Below are 23,855 nucleotides of genomic sequence, written 5' to 3'. Positions count from 1 at the left end.
AAATTCAGTTTTTAAGGGCATAAATAATACTGACTCATTACTTTCTGTGCCACATTAAAAAAAATCAGTAGTATTGTAGATAATTTCTTTCTGATGACATGGGCATTAAAATTTTCCAGTTGAAATAGCTCCATGACAATATGAGGAAACTCTGAATATTAAACAGCAAAAAAGTTTGTGGATGTGTAACAGGCAGATGTGTGATTTAGTTGAGGCCATTGTTGCTATTTTGAAAATGAGCTTAAGAACTATGTGGTCTGGGAAGTAGTCTACTATGGAATTGTCTTTTGATTCTAGATATAGGTCCTTCTCTACTCATCGGGACTGCCTTAGGGCCTAATTCAAAAAAGCTTTTAGATATTATTTAAGCTACTGATACATGCAAATTTAAGTGCTTTGTTGAAATGGTGTAAGAAAGAAATGCAAGCATAAAAATTATACACAGCTGTTTATACTCGACTTTTTATCACAGAAAACTACCATTAGATTATTAGTCCCTTCTGTCAGTTCAGCTCAAAATACTACATAGGTTGTAACAAAGTCAGTCAAATGCAACTCTTCATTTTGCTGTAGGTTGGTACACTGAGTATAACATGTTTGTCTTCTGGGGAATGACAGTGCATTTCAGAGACTTTTTCAGAAAATGCTAAAATCACTATACTATATCTAAGGACCACTTAGTTTCCTTTCTTTTATTGACCAGATTATGTGTAATGTGTTGGCTCTTCCATCACAGTGGTCAAGGATTTCTCCATCTAAGCTTTAAAATCTACTCGGGAATCAAACTTCCCTTGGCATCCAAGGCACTGGAACCAAAGAATTAAAGCTGAGACAGAACTCTTGCTGCTCTACATGTCTGCAGGTTACAATTCTATACAGTGCCTTCAACATTAGATGGTGTCTGTCTGCAGTTGTTTCTCTCATGCGTGTTAGAAAGAACTTGGAGTTCATTGTCTTTGAAATTTGGTCTATTTTATATTGAATCAAAGCTCTATTTGGCTACAGTCAGCCAGGATTTAGTGTGGATTTTTATTTCAGGACGAAGGTGGTGGCACTGTTGAGGTTTTAAGAAATAACTCACTTTGCAACTAAGGAACATTATAGATGTATTTTGTTGTCTTATTACTAGCTTTACCACTGTTCGCCACACTGTGGCTCTCACTTATTTGGTCACATGTAATAATTGAGGTTCCTAAGCATTTTGTGGGAAGAAACAGCATGATTTTTATTGCTAGTAAAATGCTAGTACTCTAATAATAGTGATAAGGAGTAATGCTGATCTATTTGATATGTTTTCTTTGCACTTAAAAGTATTTTAAATCTCTAGAATAACCTTGACTTCGGTGCTGTAGGTATGCTCAACTCTTAGTAAAAAAACTTAATTCTTGTTTAAATCTATGGGTAACTTGTTTAGGCATTCTAGTAGCTATTCAAACACACATATTTCTCTCTCTAGCCCATAAGTACTTCTCAGTGTGGTCTCTTCACAGTAGTGCCTAATTCTCACTGAACTCTCAGGAATTGATTAAAAAGAATTCCTGTACATCCAGCTGAAGAGACTGGAAAGAATGTCAGTGCATGAGGAATGAAGAGCAGGATCTCTGCACCTATCACTCTTTTAAATGCAGTCATTTAAAGGACCTTCTCACAACACGTAAATAACACTTTTTCTTTTTCATTTTGAAGTACTGTTTATTCCAGGGTTTTTTTGGAAGTCATTTGTCACTGCTGTCATCCTTTGGGATCCCTCAGGTGTCTGTCACTGGTATTCTTTTTTCTCTTCACTTTTCACTTTGTGGCAGTGACTCTCATATCTTTCTGAGTTGTCCTCTGTCACCAAAACCAAGCTGCTCCTAAACTGTCTTTTCTCCAAATACATTGGAAGTTTTCCTTTTGTTAACTCTGGCTGTCAGCTTTGGTGAGATCTCAGGAGAGAGACAGTGTATGGCTTCATCTCATATGGCTTGCAGCCAAACAGATTTTCTTTTTTAACATTATTATTAGGTAACAATAAGGAATGTGTATGTGGGTACACATGCCAACAAATGTGTTTGGAAATGTCTGTTTGGAAAGGCCTGTACCTCAGCAAATCTCTGGTTCTTTTTTTCCCATTCTCCCAGTCTTTTCTTCACTCTTCCCCTCTAATATTCAGAACTGTGCCCTGGGATATGAGATCCTTACTTGATATAAACGAGTATAACTGTCCTGAAGTCTTTGAAAAACTGGCACTTTCATCCAGAAGGAAATGGAAATCACAAGTGTATGATAATTTCACAGTAAAAAGCAAATTAATGTTTTAAAAATGAGCGTAATACAGCTTCAAAAAAGATTACTTAATGACATAATGTATTGTCTTTAAATCCAGAATGGATTAATAAACAAATGGTTATCATAAAACCATAGAATGGTTTGTTTGAGTTGGAAGGGACCTTAAAGATCATCCAGTTCCAATTCCCCTGCCATGGGCATGGACACTTTTCATGAGATCATGTTGCTTAAAGCCCCATCCAACCCATCCTGGAACACTGCCAGGGAGGGGGCAGCCACAACTACTCTGTTCCACTGTCTCACTACCCTCACAGTAAACAATTTCTTCCTTACATCTCATCCTAAGCTACCCTCTTTCAGTTTAAAACCATTGCCCCTCATCCTATCACTACACTGCCTGGTAAAAAGTCCCTTCCCATCTTTCCTGTAGCCCCCTTTAAGTACTGGAAGGCTGCTGTAAGGTTGCCCTGGAGCCGCCTTCTCCAGGCTGAACAACCCCAAATCTCTCAGCCCGTCCTCGTAAGGGAGGTGCTCCAGCCCTCTGATCACCTTTGTGGCTTCCTCTGGACCCCCTTGAGCAGGGCCATGTGCTTCTTACACTGGGGGCCCCAGAGCTGGATGCAGTACTCCTGGTGGGGTCTCACAAGAGCGGAGTAGAGGGAGAGAATCACCTCCCTCAACCTGCTGGCCATGCTTTTTGATGCAGCCCTGCATACAGTTGGCTTTCTGGGTTGTGAGTGCACATTGATGGCTCATATTCAGTTTTCCATCCACTGGTACCCTCAAGTCCTTCTCCACAGGGCTGCTCTCAATCCACTCATCGCCCAGCCTGTATTTGTGCTTGGGATTGCCTCGACCCATGTGCAGGACCTTGCACTTGGCCTTGTTGAACTTCACGAGGTTTGCACAGGCCCACCTCTCCAGCCTGTCCAGGTCCCTCTGGATGGCACATCCCTTCCCTCCAGCGTGTTGACTGCACCACACAGCTGGGTGTTGTCATCAAACTTGCCGAGGGTGCACTCAGTCCCACTGTCCATGTTGCCAGCAAAAATGTTAAACAGCTCCAGTCCCAACACTGACCCCTGAGGAACAGCACTCGTCACTGCTCTCCACTTCGACATCAAACCATTGACCATAACTCTTTGAATGTGACCATCCAGGCAATTCCTTATCCACCAATTGGTCCATCCATCTAATCCACGTGTCTCCCAATTTAGAGACAAGCATGCCATGTAGGACAGTGCCAAATGCTTTTTACAAGTCCAGGTAGATGATGTCAGTTGCTCTTCCCTTACCTGCCAACGCTGTAACCCCATCGTAGAAGCCCACCAGATTTGTCGGGCACAGTTTGCCCTTCATGAAGCCATGTTGGCTGTCGCCACTCATCTTCTCATTTTACATGTGCCCTAGCATGGTTTCCAGGAAGATCTACTCCATGATCCTGCCAGGCACAGAGATGAGGTTAAATGGCCTGTAGTTCTTTGGGTCCTATTTCCTTTTTTAAAAATGGAGGCCATGTTTCCCCTTTTCCAGTTAACAGGAACTTCACCAGACTGCCACAACTTCTGAAATACGATGGATAGTGGCTCAGCCACTTCAGCCGCTAGTTCCTTCAGGACCCTCGGATGCATCTCATGAGGTCCCATGGACGTGTGCACCTTCAGGTTCCTTAGATGGTCTTGAACATGATCTTCTCCTACAGTGGGTGGTTCTTCCTTCTCCCAGCATGGCTGGAGCCCTTGCTGGTGAAGACTAAGGCAAAAAAGTTATTGAGTACCTCTGCCTTCTCCATATACCAAGTGACCAAGTCTCCCTTTTCCTCCAGAGAGGGCCCACATTTTCCCCCATCTTTGTTTAATCACCAATGTAGCTGTAAAAGCTTTTTTTGTTGCCCTTGATGTCCTTGGCCAGATTTAATTCTATCAGGACTTTGGCCTCCCTAACCCAATCCTTGGCTACCTGGACAGTTTCTCTGTATTCCTCTCAGGCCACCTGTCCTTGCTTCCACCCTCCATAGGCTTCCTTTTTGTGTTTGAGCTTGTCCAGGAGCTCCTTGTTCATCCATGCAGATCTCCTGGCAGTCTTACTTGGCTTCATATTTGTTGGGATGCATCACTCCTGAGATGCAAGGAGGCATTTCTTGGCATAACCTATCTTCCAATAGGTTAAATAGAAGATTAAGATACCTGATCAGAAAGGTCCTTTCTAGCTTCAAAATGTGCAAATCTATGAAAACTGATTGGAAAAGAGGAAAAAGTATTTCCTATAATAGAAAGCTATGCTAGGATATCACCTCACTGATTTCTGCATGTGTTTGAGAACTTGATATGAAATATTCACAGGACAATCAGTATTGCATTTCTGATTTGAACACTGGGAGAGCTCTGAAGAAATGATCCCCTATCAAGGGGGCTATTTAAAAGAAACCACACGGACTGCTCTTTGGAAGAATAGTAGTTAGCATTTAGAAACAGGATGTTTAAAAAAATATTGCCCAACAGGTGAAAGATGATCACTACTTGGTATTTTGTCTTTTTTTTAGTTTTTGACTTGATTCTTAAGTAATGGGAAAAGATGCTGAAACTAAATTTAAGAGTAACTGAGAAAATGGGGTACCTCTGCCTCTTCATTTTTGGGGACTGTGGCTGTTCAGATTTGGATGTATGACCAGTCCCAGTTGAGTCTTTTTGTTTAAAGATTTCAGCCTTCCTGAAGCAGGACTGCCCACAAAAGAAGAATGTAAATCTGTAATAGACCAAATGGTTTGCTTTCTCCCTTCTAACATCAAAAGTAGTAGTGCATAAGCTGGAAGGTGTTTTTCCAAAATCCCTGTGTGCTGAGAGTCACCAAGGTGTTTCATATAGACCAAATTAAATGAGTAGGGAAAACATTATACCACAGCAAGCTGGACACCACCTAGGTTCAGCAGTTTCCAATTTATTTTTGCATATATTTGGTGTTATTAGGTAAATGTTTAGATTCTGGTGATAGCTAGTTAGAATGGGGGTAATTTAAACTGCATTTCTGGTAGTTTGTAGTATTTTTGGTTAAAAAGCACCCTTGAGTTATTTTTATGGTAGCTTTGAAGGTATGCTTGATATACTGTTAGGCATGTAAGTTTAGATTTAGAAAATTTATACTATGGTTGGAATAATGGTATATATTATTCATTAGTACAAGTCCAAAAGCACTTGATCTTTCATTTTCTTTTTTTTTTCTTTTTTTGCTTTTTATTTGGATGAATCACATATGACACACCAAAAGAGAAATTAGAAATTTTCAAGGCAAATTGGATCTTACTGAAGAGGTGAAAGGTTCTTGTCAGCTTACTTTATCAAAAGCACAGACCTAATTAGTTTTTCAGGATGCTGACAAGGGGTTACAGATATTTTGCTCACTTAATTTTCTTGCAGAGAGAGTAGATTCTTTGAAAATTATTTCCAAAATTGCCTGATACTGTTTTACCTGGTTTAATTGCTGTCAATTGATGATGTTCTGGTGATTCATACTTTCAGCCTCAAAGAACAAAAGCATAGACTGGTCCTAAGGGAAACATTAATGACTTATATACACATAAAATGAGAAATGAAGGGGATAAACAAACAGCAAAATGAATTTTCAATTACCACTTGAGCATTGTTTGTATTTGTGACCAACATTCATGCTTTTTCTTCCACTGAAACATATCCTTCTGTATTTCAAAAGAACTTGGCAGGTGGTTTATTTTGGGTAACAGAACTTCAAAATTAAAAATGTAATAAAGGAAATTTACTGCTTCCTTTAGGCTGTTTCAGCTTGACTGACAGTGTTAATACTCAGTCTGTTTTTAGAGTGTTATCTTATCTTATGAGACAATGGGTGATATGTGTGCGCTAGCTTTTTGCATACAGACTCAGAACTTATGGAAGTGATTTAGCTTACCAGATTACTTTTTGTATTGGCATTGCAATTACAAAAAAAACCCTATTTAAAAATTGCAAAAAGTGCCTGGCAGAATTTGAGGGGTAATTAGAAAAATAGCAAGCTTTTAATTGTAAGGAAAGGCCTGCCTGCAAGTTGCTTGGCCTTTATCCAAACTCGTGACAATGACATAGCAAGAATGTAGATAATATTACTATTGAGTATTTTAGAAAGCAGCTGCATCCATCTTTCAGTGTTAGTTTCACCTTTTCTTTTGTACACATTTACAATGAGATATGGCAGTTCATAGTGAGATATGCCAGATTATTCATCAGTGTTGTACGTTGATTAGTTGTCAGTAATGTTCTTCTCTTTTCAGAATGGAGGACAGTGGATTACCATGTACACAGAAGTCAGTTTTACAGACTATTTAGACAACAGAATTTGGCAGGATTAAATAAGATTTCTATGTTATGTTCTAAATTTTAGCATTTTTGTGTGACTAGACAGGTGCTAGCTTGTTCTCTACCCAGTCAGAGACACACCTCCCTACATGTAGCCTGGGACAAAAAATGAACACAAATGCTCTAATATCTGTGTGTTAAAGCGAGTTGGTGTAGCTGAGCACAGCAACTCATTTATTTTTTCTGGCGAGAGAAAGTTCTGGCTGATGGAATAGAGGCTTTTGGGGCAGATTTTCTGCTAATCTACACCAATTCACATTCTACTGGATTTCATGCAATTTTTCTTAATTTATGACAGCACAAGAGGTAAACAAGGCCTTTTGCTTTTTGGATTATATGTGTCATAAAATAACTCTTTTTTTTTTTTTTTAGCAGAGAAAGGTAAGGGGGAAATGGAACACTTTATAAAACAATGCATAGGGTGCCTGTAACCCAGATACATAGATGTTTTAGAGTGTTCCAGACATGCTTTGCTAAGGCTGTCTATCCTAATATTGACAGAATAATGAAAGAAGTAATTTCTGATTTATAATTTGCCAAGCAGCTAATCATAGAAACAGCTAAACCCAATGCAATTAAGTGTGCTGTGTACTCCGCTATGTAATCTCAGCAGAATGCCCCTTCATCATCTGATAGAAAGACCTTCTCTCATAGAATTTGAGGGGTCATGCTGCTTTGTAACTTGATTTTTGCTAATCTGCTTTATGTTTCACATTGGGATTTCCCATTTTTCTGCTAGAAACACTTAATAAAGTTAAATTTCTAAGAAGATAGAAGCATGTTTTCTTACTTGCTTAGTAGTCATTGTGATGTGGGAAGTCATGAGGTTTACCAGCAGCGTATTTGTTATTTAAAACTCAACTATCAGTCTTGTAACTAGAATTTTATGAGCCACTTCTGCATCAAATGTTGTGCAGATATCTGATTAGATATGCACTATGTCTTCCAAAACAAATAATTTAAAATGAAATGCACCAAATGTATGTTATAGTGATCAATTCTGCACTGGTTGACAGGTAAATTAGATGATCTGTTAGGTTTTGTCCACTTAAAATTTCTATCCATGGCAAGCCACACCAGGTGGTGCTGTAATACATAAGCTTTGCAATTCTTATTCTGAGCAAGTTAATGCTTTCTTGGGAAGATAAACTGTGTATTGGCACTTTAGTTTTTTATTCCAGATTCTCTTAAAAGGAAATAGTACAAAGGGACTCATCTTGAGCCTTGATCTTATATTAGAGATTATTCTTGAAGTGTAGTTATTGGGCTGAAATTTCTAAAAGAATATTTCAGAACATTCAGTTTGATTACCTCATTTTGCAAGTAGTATATTTGGGTTGAATACATATTTTAAATTTAGCATGTATTAGCTATTAATAGAAACTATTTCTATTCCTCTTCTAAGCACCTATAAAGTTCTGAAAGATCTACCTTTGGCCTTGTATCAAATAGCCATAGAAACTTCAGAAAAGAGTACATTGTATACAGCCAGGTAGTACTAAGCACACCCGTTATGACTGGAAAAGTTTTCCAGGGTTCTGTTTACTGTATCTTCATTTCCTTTCTTTCTTCTTCTTTATCACCTTGTTCTCATATTTTATATACTTTATTTTTCCTTTGTTCCTTTTTTGAGGAAGATACAGATCAACCTGCAAAAATTTTTGAAGTCTCTGATTCTTTACATACAGTGCTAGGAGCCAAACGTTTAGACTGTCAATATGTCAGCTTTTCAGCTGGAGATAATTATTCTGTTTTACATAACGTTTGCAATTGTATTCTAAGGTAATTGGCATGTTAGAAATGTTTTAAGTTGGGTATTTTACTTGAAAACCTTCAAAGTAGAGTCTTAATGGAATGTCTTGTTAGATCCCCCGAGTATAGTATCTCTTACATTACATTGCATATGGAAATCAGAATTTTAGACATTTTTCCTCTAGCATTGTGGAATCTGAACTTCCTAGCTGAAAATTCCACAGCTGGTTAAGGGATCTGGATACATAATTTCAATAAAATCAAAGTAGGACTAAATCCTCCAGTCATCTTTGAAAACTTGCATCTTCATTCTTTTGCTACTAAGTATTCCTCTTTTGTGTTGCAGTTTTGTAAGACCAAGAATGATGCTTCTGGCTTCTTAATTGCTTCTTTCATTGTATGGGATAAAAGCTGTTTATTTTAGTTCTTCTGTGTCCTGTTGTGACCAGAGTTACCTTAAAATAATTGGAAGAGGGGGAATTATTAGTTATTTAGGACTATATAGTAATACAGAAGAGAGCTGTATATTGAAGACTAGGAAGAACATATAGGAAAATTATATATACCCTTGCTCTGGCCAACTATCTCTTAAAATAAAAAGCCCCAAACCAAAACTCAATATAGTTTTTATTGTTTTCTTACAGCTGTGCTTTATTACCAGTTTTTAATATGTTTTAATTCAGTAAATGAAAAGGAACCTGAAACATTGTTCCCTCCTGTATTTTTCTTATTCTGTGTGTCTGTAAGTTTAAACGGTGCCAAACAGGATACCTAGAAAGATATTTATCACAACTGAAAAAAAGCTCCTAGCTTTCAATAGGAAGTACAGCCCCAGACTTTGACTTAGTATAGCATGTGTTAATGTCTATCCTTGTTTGAGAAAGCATGTCTACCCATGCTTTAAGGTGCTTCCCTAGATTAGGACCTAAAATAAAGTGTAGGAAATTGACCAAGATGCAAGAAGTTCCTGCGAGTGCTGGACATGAGACAGGAAAGGTATGGATTAGAAATTGAATTTAAAATGGGCTGAGATCAAGTTTGGTACAAAAAGAGTTGGAGGCTGAGGTAGGCATGGGTGGCAAGGTGGAAATGTCAAACTGAGAGATGGAGCAGTGACAGCAAATGATCAGATTGAGTTACTACTTAGAAATAGGCATCTATGATTATGATGCTCAGATTTTGTTTGGGGCACCTCCACTTGAATAGATCAACCAGAAGAAGCTTCTGCACCTCCAGTCAGAGAAACATAGGGCTGGAAGAATTATGCTTTTAGGTATGGCTGTTCAGCACAGCACTGTCTTCTGTCTGTGGTAACCCATTATATTGCTTGCTTTATGTTTTAATAAAAGCTAAAGGGGATAAGTCTTCTTCCACTGAATTCAATTTGTTCTCACCTGATGAAATTCTTCTTTTCTACTTTCCCTTCTTCAGGAGGTTTATATAATTTATATGGTTGAATGGTAGAGGGAAGGTATATTAGTGGATTGAGTTAAGTGGGGGTTTACTTGTACATGGTAGCACAGGTGTTTCAGACTTGAGCTAACATGCTGTTTTACCTGGTTATGCAATTCAGGGAAGTCCAAGTGGAAGAAGATGCTTCCAATTCATTCAACTCCATATTTTGCTCTGTGTGGTCAGAGTCTGCTTCAACTCACCTGATAAAGAGCAGTACTGGTTTTGCTGCTGCAATTCAGAGGTTCTTTTTGCTAGTGGGAAGTATCTAACAGGATCAGATACTCTCAGTTTGTAGAGTTTAACAATTCAAAGCATGAAACGTAGCATTGTCTAAAATTGTTTTCTCTGAGACAGCAATGGCTATTTTGTACCTCTACACAGCATGTGCTCACATTACAGTGTATTTTTTTCCTTTGCTGAACTGCTTAAGAAAGAGGCAAAATCTCGAGACCATTACGCTTGATATCACTAAAGTTTGGTGATTTTTCTGGAAATACTTCAAAATAACACACACACATAGGCATATATAGACACATATATCAAAAGCAGAAAAACACAGCCTGCTCATGTCTGTTTGATATTGTTAACTAAGCTTTTACAGATACGAAGATTGAAGTAATAGCAAGTCCAGCTAACAAATAGCGAAATAAGCCAGGTCTCCTATATCTCAGTAGATGTCTTGAAATGGTATTCTTTATTCTTACTGGTATGTTTACATCTGATAACAAAGTTTTTTAGCTAGTTTTTTAGCTTGCCATTTAATGTAGATAGTATTATTTACCAAATCTTCAGTTGTAAAACCTTTGTATCCCAATTGTCAGAAAAAAGCAAAATGGTAAGAAGGGAAACAGATGATCTGAACCCAAGTGGTTTTTCAAGGTCATATGTCACAGCATAGCCTGAGCTAAGAATAGAATAATAGCCCAAGTGTTATAGTTTATTAATTAATACTATTCAAATGTCAGCCAAAAAGTATTTTAGATTTTGGCATAGAAAAGATTCTTAAATCTAAAGAAAAATGATGTTGAGTTGGGCCAAAATGTGCAGTAATTTTTCAGAGGAAAGCTACCGTGAAAATAATTGGAGAAGTAATCACTGCTGCATTTATTTTACTGTGGTTTAGAATTCAGTATTGCAAGTTATTGAAGTCTTGAAGATTACTTGCCCTGAACCATAAGTTTTACCTGACGGAAGGTGTTCCGTCAGGCTCTTTGTGTTATTTATTATTGTGAGTTCTTTGATGGAAATTACAGTTTGACTGTTTTGAACATCTGTGGTTCCCACAGGTTCACTCCTAATGAAATATGTGGGGCAATTGCCATTTGTTTATGTGTCCATCTCCTTAGGGAGATCACTGGCACGGTTCTTGATCTATCTGTATGCTTCCTCTTGTACTACTGTCACTACTTCTGGTTTTTCCTTGCTCTTGTGGTCTTTGGTGTTGTGCTCTATTGGATATCTTCTGCTTTGCTTGTAGTTCCTTTGGCCTCCTTTTTATTTTTCTTTTGGCATAATTCATGTTTCTTCCTTCTATTGCTTTCTTTTTAACTTAACACCTTCAGCTCTTCTCTGATGGGTTCAACCATAACTTCTCTGATGGTAATTTCCAGGTATGTGTATCTGTGCCTGCTTCTCGCACATTTTTCGGTTCTCAGATCTTGAACCTTTAGGCATTTCTTCCTGGATGTCCTTGCATCTCATCAGCACATCCCTGAATGTTTAGTCAGAATTGGTACATCTTTTTGCCTCTCAGTAGTTATTTCTTACTGTGCATGTTTTGTGTAATTTCCCACTCCTCATTTTATTTTCTGTACTTCTCTCCATATGCACTGCACTTGTTTCAGTCCTCTCATAGCTCTTTTGTTTTCATAAAAAGTCTTTGATTTCTTCCCTGTTACATGCTCTTTTTTCCTTAAAAACTTTTACTCCTATAGCAATTTATCAGTAATCTCTTCATCCTGTATACTGCTGTCTATAATTTCTTTTTGTTTTTATATCGGTAACTATTGTGCTTAATTGTATTATTATAGACATACCTTTTACAAATAGTGTATATGTAATAATGAATTTTAATAGTACTATGAAGATAATATACTACTTCAGCTTCTCCTAACAAGGAGAACATGCCATAATGATGGCATGACTTGTGTGTGAACTGATTTGCAGCAATACTTCATTGAATTTGAACTGTAGGAAATTTCTTGTAAATTAGACTTATTTGGATTATTTTTAGCATATACAGGCCTGTGATCTCACTTTCATGTTTCTAGGATGTCAGTATGGTAGCATTTAAAGGCTTACTAGAAGTGCAGCTGGCATTTAAGACAAATGCATGTAAACTGGCTTTGTGAAATCTCCTCCAAACATGTACCTTCTGCATTCTATATCCCTTAACGCAGAGCTATGCCAGTTGGAGTGGGGTTTTTGAGGGAAAATGAAGTATTTGATTGCATATCAAATGTGTGAACTAATGTGACTTGGTAAAATCTGTGTATTTTTTTTCTGTAGGCATTGAAATTAATCTTTGTCCTATATCTAGCTTTCCTACAGTGCACTTGCTGTCACTATTTTTCAGTGCTTTATTCACTGAAGGTTAGTCAACATTCTAATGCCTTTATGTGGATGCACTTATTAGCAGGAAAAGATTCAACTCATATTGTGATTGTTCATGTCAGTTATTCATGGGTACACTGTTCCTTCTGTAATGTTAATTTTAGACAATTACCACCCTGTCCTCATCTTCTTCCAGCTGCCACTGACACCTCCTCAGCCTGCTGACACAGCTGTGCCATACTCCTTTTGTCGGAAGCTGTGCCTGCTTTTGGTTATCAAACAAATTTCTTCCCACTTGATGTGGTGGCAGAGGAGCCCTGTGGACGGTACCTCCTCACTCCTACTTGGCTGCAGCCTTCTCTGTTATTACTGTATTTTGCTGGTATTTGTTAAGTTCTACAGTTATTACTGTATGTGTCAGAATCTGTCATTTCCTTACATTTTCACCATTCACAGCCCAGTCTTAGGTGTAGTGTGCATCATCCAAAAACCAGGGCAGGCCTCTTGCAGTGTGAAACACCACTTGTCTCTGAGTCCTCTGATGATCTCCCGTGTTCCAAATATTTCCACAAATAACTTGAGTTTATTTCAGTCTGGCAATCACATTCCTAATTGCCCTGCCCCAGCATCCCTCGAGTCGAAGGGGTAAGGTTTAGCTTGGGATGTTAACAGTGTATGTTAATATATATGGCTGGAATTCTTTAATACTTGGACATTATCCTTGCTTCCTTAAGGGGTTATATTCTGATTTCTTTCTACAAGGATTTTGTCTTAGCTGTGACAGCTCTCTTGGGATCACATTTTAAGAGAGTGCCTAAGTAATTCAGATCTTGTCTATGCAGGGCTACCACTGGTTCACCTTACAGTTAGTGGAGCAGCGCCCACAATGCCTAGATTACAAATTGGAATAAGGAGCCTGGCCTGACACAGATGTCTCAGTACTTTTCCCTATCAGTTGTGTAGAAAGCAGTACCCGGTGGTTCCAAATGTTTAGCAGAGCCTGTGTGCTCGCTCAGCTTTATTTTGTCTGTGATATTAACCTTACTTGTGTGAAGCCATTAGAAAAGGGCATCAGTGCCGTTGACTATAATTAATGTCTAAAATGTCAACATATGTTTCTCAGTATGTAGAATTTTGTTTTGCCTACCAGTGATAATTCCTTATAATTATTCCGTAGTGTAAATAGTACTGTATTGTAGTAGAATGTGGGATTGCTGTTTAGTAACAGCTTGGATGTCTTCAGTGAAATGAACTGCAAAGGCAAATATGTCTTTGCGTGGTGACTTTTTTTTAAATAAGATCATCACAGGAGCTTTATCAGAGTACTTAGATAGATAGATGCCTGGCTCAAAAAACAAGTATTTGTGCTGATGACCTTAGACAGACACAGCACTCATAGCCTCATGCCTTGTAGTTGTTATAAAAAGCTTCAAGTCTTTGTTGAAATGCACCATCCACACATCTTTTTCTACTTCAGAACTCTTTTGTCTAATACTAAACTCATACTTGAGAACAACATCATGCACTTACAGTGTTTGCACTGTTTATTCCTCTGAACTTTTCTAATTAAAGAAAAATATGTGGGCTGGAATCTCAAGCTGATGTAAATCAGCAAAGCTCCATTAACTTTTGTAGAGCTATGCTCCTTAATTTCAGTATTAGCCTTTCAGCAGAAATCTGGTGAAGAAATGAGAGTTAAAGAGAACAGAAATTGAACTGAAATGAGTTTTACTCGAATTTGTTATGTCTGCCAAGTGCAAATATGTTAAAATCCCCATGTTGACAAAAAAAGAATCCATACAATTATTTTGCTCACTGAACCATTTAAGCAGTTGATTCATCTGCAGACACATTTCAGAATCTCCCAACTGTTAAATTTAGGAAAAAAAACACAAACTGAAAAAAACAAGCTGTTACTTGGTCAACTGCCCGGTCTTCTATTAAACCACAATCTATGCTTTCACAGTAAGAATGGGAAGAGGTTTGTCTAGTGGATGGAACAACTGTTGGAAATCAAACTGGTACATATCATTCCCAACTGTGGCATTAAATACACCATGTAGTTGGGAAAATCATGTTCTCTCATTCAGCTTGTGCAAAATTAACTTGAATGATCTATCTCAGGGTAGTTTAACATAGATGAGAGCAACTGCAGAGTGGCTGATGAGATATGCTAATGTAAGTTGTAACTAGTGCTTTCTGACAGGCTAGCCAACTTGAATCAATGCACCGTCACACTCAAGTTAAGGATTTTAAAAGGTGTAATCCATTATTAAGCAGGAAAAGGTTTACCAGGCCTTACTGTTTCACAAACCGGGTACATTTTATGCCCAGTATTTGGTGACTGCAAGGTAACAGAAAAGCATCTTCACAGAACAAAAGACTGTAAAAAGGGTACTCATCTGGTAACGTCTCTTGGCGTTTGTAACTGGTCTGTAAATTCTTGAATCCAAGTATATTGAAACACGGACAGGTCAGTCAGCTTGCTGCATTCAACCAGACTGTTGAAGGGAGGTACAAACAGTATGAGGCATTTTCATACATTGTCTTCTGTCTGACTGTGAAAGAGATTGGTATTAAATGACACAGTGACACTATAAATTAAGTTCATAGATTTAGTAATCCAAAATGGGTATATAAATAACTCTCAAAATGCCCTCTTTGGGCAGGTGAGCGATGATTGATCATCAGCTGTTTAAAGGCAAGACTCCTGCTCTGCTCTCCTTACATCAGCTGAAAGCAATGAATTTTGTGGTGAGGCTCTGCTGTCTTTGAGTACTCACTGTGCTAGTCCACATTTCTTGATTTTGTGACCACATAGGTCTTTTAGCAGCCTGCTGCTCCTGCAGCCACATTATGATTCTGGCTCTGTTTTCCTGCACAACAGGAATACAAGCAACCACCTTAATTCTGCATGGCAGGGGTTTTTCACCTAATATTTTGAGGCAAACTTAAATAGATATATGTAGAGAGAATGTAAACAGCATCTGTTCTTTTTTTTCTGTGGATTTCTAATATGTATTAGGAAAGTGGGTTTTCCAATTCATCTAAACAAGTGGTAGGAGAGCAAAACCAGTTTCTGAGGCACTGGATGCAATGAAATGAAGATGATACAAGCTTATTTTTAGAAAGAAGGGTAAAGCAGTTCTATTTCTATATGGGCAGATGTGAAAGCATTTTTTATGTTTTGCAGGTGTTATATCTTGTGTGGTCCTACTGCATTGAGTGGCACTGTAAAGTATGATGTGGGTAACATTGGAGTCTAGCCTCATTCAGACCACACTAAAAAAGGTCCCTTGAATCAGCTATTTCTAACTACATGTATTTTGCTGGGCACCATCTTGGTGTGATGCTTCTTGGGAACACATTTTGAAAGAAGCTCCTAGAGATTTTTTTAATTTGCTGTATATGGTCTCAGAAAGTGTTTTATAATCTATCTTAAATACCTGCTACTGTTTGATATGATTAGATGAGTATGTAATTTTCCTATTTCTCCTCTTGTTAAGAACTTAATGCATATATTTAACTGGGTTTTTTTAGTTCCTTAGCTGTCAGACATTGAATCTTTTTCTACCATGTTCCAAGACTCTCCATAATTCTTTCTCTTCATTTATATAGTTACCCCAGGGATATTTATAGATAGTGATTGTTTCCCGTGGGTGTCTTTCTGAGACTCCAGGTAAATGTCTCTTTCTTGCCTCTCAGGGCCAGACAGCATAGTTTGGTGCCTGTTGAGCCAAGTGCAAATGTCCATCGAGTACAAATACATTTCTGATGTGCTGATTTGGGATTTTCTGCTGAGGATTTCCTCATAGTATCATGCATGCTGTGTAGTAAACCAGTGCAGAGTAATCTGGAGAGAACTCTAGGTACCACTTTCATCAATTTGCTGTTAACATTGACGTTTGGACATAAAATCTGCTAGCACTCTAAATTGTGTGCACTGCTGCTGGCTGCTTTGGCGTGAGAAGCGCTGTTCTCTGACTTGATTTCACACAGTGGATGTACATGCAGGATTGTGACAGTGTGATGCTGGTTTTTAGAAAGCATCACTCCAAATTTACAGAGTATTTTTGCAGTAATGGAGAAATACCTGGGTTTAAGTGAGTTAGCTGTGGTACCAGCAGCAGTGAAGCAGAAGCTCCAGCTATGACCATCCAGGCTTCCAGCTGGGCTTGTACCAATGTGCTGCAGCTTGTGTGACAGTAATTCTTCTACTATTGGTAGCTGACCTGGCTAGATTAAAGAAATGTGTGTTGTATTAAACTATACGATCTTCTACACTTCTAAAATCTAAAAAGAACCCTGTACTAATCTTTCATGACTGGGCTGTGACATCACTAAATCAGTGTACAAAGGTACACTCTTTCTTTCCTTTTGCACTTTCACTTCTGTGGCCTTTGTTTATGCACTGCTCAAAGTGAAGATGATGTCTCTCCTTCATGTGAATAGGTATGGGCTTCGTTGCAACATTCATTTATAGATACTAAATAATCATGGAATAGGATTTCACGTGGACAAAGACAGTGTGAGAAGGACTAGAAATTTGGATTGTGGAATTATTGTAATGTTTATCTTTTTACTTTCTAGCAGTGAACTCTTCTGATGAATGGTTCTATTCTGAATTAAGATTGCTTTTATTCTGGAATAATTACTATGCATTTAGGAAACAAATCACTTTCCCTCCCTCAGATCTTAAATGCCACTTAAGATGCTGCTAAACATGTGGAAGTCTCCAAATCTTTTAAGAAGCTGGTTTTTACTTACCAGATGTCGTATCAAATGTGAGGCTGCTGGAGTATATAGTAGAGGCTAGGACTGAAAAGAGATCATTCTTGTAGTACTCCAGTAGTGTTTACAGCTCCTTGTTGAATTTCTAGAGGAAGGAGAAAATGCCCTGAAGGATATTGTCTGGGGAAGAATAGCAGAGAACTGTGCAAATCTGCCATTTGAAAAATTATTTACGTAGTAAATGAATCATGACATAGGAGCTGGAGGGTTAAATCTTGGTTGCCTTAGATGGGATTACTTGTGTGGAAAAGGCTTTAGCCTATGGTAAAAGAAACTTGTTGGCATAATTTTATATCATTGGGCAGAAACCACATGCTGAAATGTGCATGTATTTGTGACTTTGCGCTACAGCATAGGAAATGAGGAGTAATGCTAGTAATCCTGTGTGCTCAGAAAGTGTAAACCTAGCCCTGCAAAATTGTGGTGTTTGTTTAAAAGATAAACAACAAGTCTGGGTCTCTTTTTTGTTTGTCTTCTGGATTTTGTCAGTCTTTTAGATTTTTGGGCTTGGGCCCTCTTCCACAAACACAAAGGCTAGAAGCAGATATTTTGTTTTAAGTGAAAGCTGATGTTCTTACATAATTGCATGATTCCAGGACCATGGCTTCAGGAAAAGTTAAAAACAAATATAACATGGTTTACAATGAAATAATGAGAAATGACTATACCACATGTGCGTGGCTCACAAGGAGAAAGTGTTGTGCTTCTGTTTGTCCATAGGAAAATGAGTTTTTCAAAGCACCAAAGGGTACATGGAACACAAAATTATCCTAAGTACTCGACTCCAAAACCTGACTTCATTACAGATACAGTATTTTTAAACTTTTTGGGGGGAGCTTAATATGTGCAACTTGAAACATTTGTTCAACATGCAGCTTCCTTCCAAAATGAAGGCAAAATGGGAATTAATCAGCTGATCTCAGCTTGTGGCATCAACAGCCTGATTTTTCTAAGGGCTGGGAATGGTGACTGTGGTGAGCTGAGTTCCTTGAAAATCTTGTCTTGCCTGTGCTGAACCCTTTTGGGAATTCTTGCCCCAGAAAGATCACCTAATGAACAGACTTAAGGGTCTTCCTCTGCCTTATTATTGTGTCTGTGGATTTTGCCTGTTCCTTCTTGATTGATGGAGCTTTTTGGACAAAGCACAAGAAAACTCACTGTTGGAAACAATCCTGAATTGGCGGGGGGTAGAATAAATGTTCAAGTAGGTCTTTCTACTGCTGCCTACCAGCATTTTCCTTCTATATCCAGAAAGAAAGTTTTCTAAGTAAAGAAAGTTCAAACAATACCCATGCTTGACTTTATGCCTTTCTCTATTTTGTCTCTGTAGGCCTGCTGTTGCTCTGCTACCTTATGCCCATTTGTTTCTAGAAACATTTCTAGAAAACTAGTTTATTTAACTTAATCTTAGCCTGGTAGAAGATATCATCTATGGTTTTTGTACTGTTTAAACTTGGAGCTTAACAAAATTTTCCTGGATGGTTACTACTTGGATTTGGTTTCTTTTCTATGCATTTGGGGAAAAATGGTGTGTGTCAATACAGCTGCTTTTAAATGAGCCATACTGAAGCTTTTGCTGAAGTAGAAGGGGATTCAGAAGCCTATTATTATGCATTAACTGTGCTGAAGGCACGATAGCACAGTTTTCATTTAAAGTGCACTTCTATTCTGAAGGATAGCTGCTCTGGCAGCTCTTGTGGTTGCTTGTTTCTTCCTTCTTAGTGTTTTCTACATGTAATCTGTTCAGCTTTCAAGTAACCTGGTAGCTTTTCTAGCTTCCAGCAGTTCAAACTTAATCTGTGGTCTGACTTCAATTGAGTCAAATTTTGCCAGTCATTTTGGAGTTTGAAAGTGATTGTCACTTCTACTGAGAATGTACCAGGCAGGAAATAGCCTCGAATTCTGTGTTATTTGAGGTCTATCTCCAGCGGATATAAGAAGGTAGTTAACACCCTATTTTATTCACAGAAGAAAGCTGGGAAGAAAGAATTTAGTTGTACAGAAAAGTACTTTTATAGGCAGTTTGTAAGAAGAGATGTTCATTAAACAGTATCGGTGAAATTTTCTAAGGAAAACTGTTATTTCCTGCCATTTCATCTATATCCATTCATAAATATGATAATCTTTCATCTTAGATCTGTCACTGGTAGCCAGGTTTTCTTTTTGTCTTTGAAGGGCAGTTTTGATCTCATTGTTATGTGTCGTCAACGGAATAACGATGCATCCCAGTTTTGAAATGGGTGACATCTGCCAAATGAGCACTTCAGATGTTGTGCTGGTTTGGGCTGGGATAGAGTTAATTTTCTTCGCAGTAGCTGGTATGGGGTTATGTTTTGGATTTGTGCTGAAACCAGTGTAGATAATACAGGAATGTTTTATTTACAGCTGAGCAGTGCTGATGCAGAGTCAAGGCTTTTTCTGCTCTTCACCCCACTCCACCATGGACAAGGCTGGGGGTGCACAAGAGGTTGGGAGGTGACAGCTCTGGGACAGCTGACCCCAAATGACCAAAGGGATATCCCAGACCATATTACATCATGCTCAGCATATAAAGCTGAACAAAGAAGAAGGAAGGGGAAGAAGTTCAGGGTGATGGCATTTGTCTTCCCAAGTAACTGTTACTTGTGATGGATCCCTGCTTTCCTGGAGATGGCTGAGCACCTGCCTGCCTATGGGAAGCAGTGAATGAATTCCCTGGTTTGCTTTGCTGGTGTGTGCAGCTTTTGCTTTGCCTATTAAACTGTCTTTACGTCAGCCCATGAGTTTTCTCACTTTTACTCTTTGGCTTCTCTTCCCCCATCCCACCATCAAGGGAGTGAACAAGTGGCTGTGTGGGGCTTAGTTGCTGGCTGGGGTTAAACCACGACAGATGTTCACAGAGGAAGGAGACTTCAACCTTGGCCAGATTCACTTTACTGATCTGTCTTGCTTGCATATTCAGGCAGCTCAGAAAAGAGATTCTTCTGTCTGTGAGATTCTGTGGCATAGGAAAATCCATCAAGGACAACTTCTGTGGCAGTTGTTCCTTGTATACCTGCTGAAAGAGTCATTTTAGAACAAAATAGGAGGTTGTGGTCTACTTTGATTGTTGAGCTGTTCATTAGGCATAATACAACAACACTATATATAAAACCAGCTCCAATATATATTCAGTAACAAAATTGGGGAATTAGAACCCACATTCTGTAAAAATGCCCTTCTTTTGTGCCAAATATCATGTTGTTTCAAAGAGGTTTAGTAGTCCACAGTGTCTTAAAATTATGTTACACTTTTCATAATCTTTTCAATGAAGTGCTACAGCTTGCTTGTTGATTTTTAAAGCCCTCTGGTGTTGAAACCAGACTGCCATTTTCCTTGGCTCTACAGCTTCCTAATAGATTTGTATGAAATCCCCTTGCAGATGTCATTGCAAGAAGATGCAGCCTCTCCTTGGCAGCAGACTTCTGGCCTTTTTGCACAGAGGTGAACAAATGGAGTTTATGAATGGATAGGCTGAATAACCAGCATAACTGCTTTCCATCTCTTAGTTCTGGAAGAGATTTTAACGTCTGACTGGCAGCAAAATCCCCCAAATCAAGACCTCATTGAGCTTGAGGTGATAATACCAAAAACTCATAGAAAGCAAGTGTTTGATTCTCCAGCCTGTCTGCAGCTGGAAGGCTTGCCTGAGCAAAACATAAGGAATTATTCTTTTTCTTTTGGGATTAAAAATTGCCTGACCTTTTAATAACTGTCCTTTTTTATGTGAGTTACAGTATTGATAGATAATTCAGTTATTATCCCATTTTCAAAACCTTTTTCCTATCAGGTAGTGATCTTACCAGGGACATCTCTTTCTACCTGTATTTAAAAAGGAGGCAGCTAAATTCAGTCCAAAACCCTGCATAGGCAGAGGGCTCCCTCTGTTAAATGAAACAAGAGGCTGTGGACCAGAGAAACCATCAACTTTCAGGAAGCAAAAAATGAGGGAAAGGAGAAGGGAAGATGGAGAGGTCAAATGTGTGAAACTCAGAGTGAGAAACCAGAGGTAGAAGACACCAGTTTTTGCTGGTGACTGATGTTTGTGGTTAATTCACAAAACAATCAGAAGCTAGTACAGTTTAAAGCTGTTCACGTTGTTACACAATAATTACTCAGTCCTGAGTGGAGGATGAACCATATTATTCCCCCCTTAAGCTGGCAAGTGACATGTCTGAATAAGCCACACCAGCGCTGGACCCTGCTAGTGTTTGAATTGCTTTGGCAACCTTGGCTCAGAGTAATGTAAACACAGCTGAGGCAGTATGAGACAGTAAGAAAGGGGAGAAGGTGTAAAACATTTTAGTATCCTGGTTTAGGATTCTGAGGTGTAAAATAAAAGGGTTGGTGTCCTCGGGTGGGATTTTGAAGAATACACATGCGCTTTGTGGAAAACCAGTACCATAATCACAGAAGATGTTAGCAGAGTTCAGAAATTCTGTGACTGGTCACTAAGACCAACAGAGCTGTCAGAGGCAGATTTAGGGCACTGCCCTACGCTGAATTTAATCTTTTAATGTAAGTTGTTCTTAGACTGTAAAAAACCTGGGTGTTGGTATTTTCACATCTGTTCAGCACTGATTTAGAAATGTTCATGTCATCCTTCTTAGTTAATTTGAGTGGACTTGCAGTTTGATAGCTGTACTGAAATCTGGGATCATGGTAGAGGTGTTCCAGGCAGGTGCCAACCATATTCTATGAAACTGCTACTTTGCAGTGATAAGGTTGAGATACAGCTGTATGAAGGCATCAGGCAAGAGCTATCCATATGAGAAAATAATGTGAAATAACTAACTGTTGTCAGAAAAAAAAGAAAATTCATCATGAGATTCTTCATCTCTAGCTCTTTAAAGGCAGTTTCTAGAGAGTATATCATCAGGAGGCCAGGGATGAAAATAAATCTTTAATTCCGAACCTTTGGGTACTTTTAGAGTTATCTTGAGGACATTAAAACTGTTAACACAAAGCCCAGTATGGGTGAAACGCTGCACTCTGATATGCTGATCTGTCCCTATGTTGCAGTACTTGTACAATCCATGGGTCATCACTGACTCCCTAGATCAGGAGATGAGCTTTCGTCATTCCTTTCAATTTTCTTTTTGTTGACAGATAATTGTTACTGCATTTTTATTTGATTGTTTGATGTTGCTGTAACGAGTGCAAACACTTCTCTTTTTATAAAAGAGAACAGAAACTGAGTGTAAGTCCAGGATTTAATAAGGTATTAATGTTATTTTTATTGTGGCTAGTCCAGTCTTCTATAGAAATTTTCATAATTTCATACTGATGGAAGGAGAGTTTTGAAGGCTATTTCATTAATACACCTCCTTTGCAATACATATATTAAATCAATTTATTAGTTTAGATTTGAGTCATTTTTTTGCTTCATAACTTGCCTCTTACCATTGCTCAGATAATCACATTCGGCAGTCGTCTTTTGGATGAGCAATGCAAATTGAATCAAAATACAACAGAGAAAAAATTTGCTTAGAATTCTGCTGGTTTTGAGATGAGGGCCATGGAGGAGGATGCTCACTGTGCCTCCTGCTGTATGGTACTTTACTGGCAAATAAAAAGCTTGATCTTTAGCATCACATGGCATTACACTGATGCACAAAGGTCTCTCAGAAGTTGGGTGGTATTTCATATCAGTTCAGTGCACTTTATTTGGATGCAGTGTTGCTGTTCAGCTGGTATAATCCATGAAACCAGTTTACTAAAGAGTTATCTCTAAAGGAATTTCCTTGTAGAATTTTTCAAGTAAACATGTGTGTTTTTTTTAAATTGCCTGTTCCTGATTTGCTTTAACACTATGCCTAGATTAGTATCCAGCAGAAGCTGAGTATTTGAGGGCAAAATGCACATGTCCTCCTGCTACAGAAAACTAGAAACAGCTTTCTAACGGGAATGGGACCTTGAAGTTTGGTAATTCTTATTTTTTCCATATGCATCCAGGATTATCACTGAACTGGTCTTCTTTTTCCTTCTTTGGTCCTTGTATGATGTTTTAAGTTACCAGCTTTCATGTATAAAAGCACTTGCTGAGTATACCGTTTTTCTCCACTGGCAATTCAGAGTTAAGGGAACGTTAGCTTGTGGTGTTAGAAAGGGTTATTTTAAAATTCGAGATTTATGTGATTTCTGTTTTTCTAATGAATTCAGGTTTTCTGTAATTCTGTAAAAAATACAGCTTTAATGTATTATGTCACATTTATGATTTTCTAATGACTTAAAATTTATTATACCTGATTTGGAAAGTAGTATCAAAAAGGAGGACTTTCATATGACATGTATTATATATGAGTAAACTGTTTTCACTGTGGTAATAGGATCTTCGGGTTGACTTTATTTCCAGTGCTGACACTGGAATACATAACTAAAACAAGTCAATACTTTCCTATGAGCAAAAGCAACCCTGCTTTTTTTTCTTTTTTTTTTTTTTCCCTGAAGTACACAATTTCAGTCACAATATTGACAGTGCACAGGTTATGTAAGAAGATCAGATGAGTGTATTATGCTGTTCCCCAAGACTACTTACATGTCTGGCTGTACTGAGCTCACCACAGTCTTGTTAAGATGTTCTGTCAGGCTTAGGAGATTCTGAAACTTAACTTCATTGGCAGACTGCCTGTTACAGTATGGATAGGGCATATG

At 38.3% G+C, this 23,855-nt stretch overlaps 1 protein-coding gene across 1 annotated transcript in view; it reads left to right on the top strand.

The window, feature by feature from the left end:
• The window catches only part of LOC113480450 (ras and Rab interactor 3-like), a 169,554-nt gene that overhangs the window by 22,389 nt on the left and 123,310 nt on the right, over positions 1-23,855 (top strand). The window lies entirely within an intron of this gene.

Source organism: Athene cunicularia, assembly GCF_003259725.1.
Source record: "Athene cunicularia isolate RWA chromosome 5 unlocalized genomic scaffold, athCun1 chr5_part1, whole genome shotgun sequence".
NCBI classification, from domain to species: Eukaryota; Metazoa; Chordata; class Aves; order Strigiformes; family Strigidae; genus Athene; species Athene cunicularia.
The sequence above is the reverse complement of the archived record's forward strand: the minus strand, read 5'-3'. Positions and strand labels throughout refer to the sequence as shown.